The sequence below is a fragment of the Etheostoma spectabile genome, chromosome 2 (genome assembly GCF_008692095.1).
Source record: "Etheostoma spectabile isolate EspeVRDwgs_2016 chromosome 2, UIUC_Espe_1.0, whole genome shotgun sequence".
NCBI classification, from domain to species: domain Eukaryota; kingdom Metazoa; phylum Chordata; class Actinopteri; order Perciformes; family Percidae; genus Etheostoma; species Etheostoma spectabile.
In genome coordinates this window covers 31,019,037-31,021,061 of record NC_045734.1, presented here as the reverse complement: position 1 = coordinate 31,021,061, position 2,025 = coordinate 31,019,037, and the positions used below count along the sequence as shown (strand labels likewise).

At 41.9% G+C, this 2,025-nt stretch overlaps 1 protein-coding gene across 5 annotated transcripts in view; it reads right to left on the bottom strand.

Moving 5' to 3' along the window:
• wdr17 (WD repeat domain 17) overlaps window positions 1–2,025 on the bottom strand; it is a 116,455-nt gene that overhangs the window by 45,511 nt on the left and 68,919 nt on the right. The gene's annotated exons all lie outside the window — the stretch shown is intronic.

Genomic DNA, 2,025 nt, shown 5'->3' with positions numbered 1-2,025 from the left:
GCAGGGAGGCGTATCCCATAGTGAGACATCTCACTCATGCTACCGAGGTTACGCAAGTCACCTAAAGTTACTTGTAAGATACAATGCTAATGTGGAGGATTTTAGGATTTAAGGCTTTCTATTGGCTCTCTGATTCAAAATAAAAGATACAAACCAATCAAGACTCAGGATGTAGTCCAATCCCATATACTTTATTTGCATGTTGCAGTTTACCGCTTAAAAGGTAACTAGTCAAGGCAAACACATTCACTAGTTAACTTGTTGATGCCTCTTTGGACCTTACTAGTTAACTTGTGTGTTGTAAACAGTTAACCCATGTTAACTGGTTAGGGCTGTAATGATATGCGCTATGAAACCGTAATAGCCTCAGAGCCACAAACCTGTGTTGCAGTGTAAGAAAGCAGAATTGCAACACACCCCTTCCAACTCCCAAAGTTATCCTTTCCGTCCAGATCCAAAGTTTGTGTGTCATGTGATTAACTTTCCAATCATGTGATGCCTGCCGGCAAAGGTTAAGCTAGTTGAAGAACGTGAGGAAAAGATGGTAACTAACCCAGAGATTGTGGACCCTCTCAGTACAAATAAGTCATCAGTATGGAACATTTCGGCTACCTGGTGGAAACAAAAGATGGCAATCGTGTACTCGACAAGACCCACACAATTGCCAAAAATAGCTACTGTATATGATCATAAGGCACACTATATTACGGCAAACTGGCAAATAGCCAACCCCCTCCTCCAAACACATGTGGTGTACAACCATTTATCGGGTTTAACCATTTAAAGAGGCTGTGATAGATTGGAAGATCAGCAGATCAAATGTCCCTGTTCCCATGACAACAGACAACGCCAGAAATATTGCTAAATGCTGTCAAAGCGGCCAGATGTTCACTGCATATATGATGCTTTGTTTACACTGTTAGAGTGAGGAAAGTGGTCACGTTTTCTACCGCAGCACAACAGCTGCAGCTGTGTTGAAGGAGAAACAGGTGATGAAACACAGAATCCTGGCCTCCAGGATGCACAGTGGCTCTAACTCATCAAAGCTGCTATTGCACACGACTTTGAGGACAGATTCCCTGATCCGGATAGGGCACTAATTCAGTTTCTTCATATGAGCACTGCACTTGACCCCCGTTTCAAATCTCTACCTTTCCTTGGTAAAACCACCCATAACACAATCGTCAAGGATCTGACTGAGAAAATTCTGGAAGATTGTTCACAGACTGTTCAGGTATTGGATTTTTTTGATATTAATATAATGTAAGTGCTGTGTGAATGAGTTAGACGTATTGAAATAATTCTGTTTTTAAACATAGTTGGATAATAAATGCTTAACTTTATTCAACTAGCTTTATTTATGTAATTGTCCTGGAGTTCATATCCTTCATTGTATCTAACATTATAATTCAATTGGTCATGGATTTTGTCTGTTAGGCCCAGAAGTGTTGTGGGTTGGGGTTTTTGTTTGGGGTTATTTTCCCGTTTGGCCTTCCCTGTGTTTTCGTCCTGGTTTTCTCCCTAGTCTGGTGTCATAGATTTCTGTCTTATGTTTCCCTGTGTATGTTTGCTATGCTTCGGCTGTATTTTGGTAGTCAGCTTCCTGTCTTGTCTTGTCTAGTCTAGCTTTACTTTGTTTGTCTGATTGTCCTGCCCCGCCCCAATGTGATCCACCTGACGTCTCACCTGTTCCCCATTACCTCATTACCTCTTGTATTTTACCCCAGTGTTTCCTTTGTCTCTTGTCGGATCATTCTGTTTGTCTCAGTGTCTCTGATTTTGTTCCTGTTTCCCTGGTCCTGGAGGTTATACGTTTTGCCTTTTTTGGATGTTTGCTTTTTGCCTTGTATTCTGGGTGGTTAGTTTCGTTGAGGCTTACTTTGTGTTTTTTGGACAATAAACTCCTGGTTACCACCCGCCTGCCTGCCTGCTGTCCTCATCTCTGCATTTGGGTCCAATCCTCCCCTTGTAACACAGAAGTATTGAAACAACATGAAACTTTGCTCAAAGTATCACCAGGGGCTC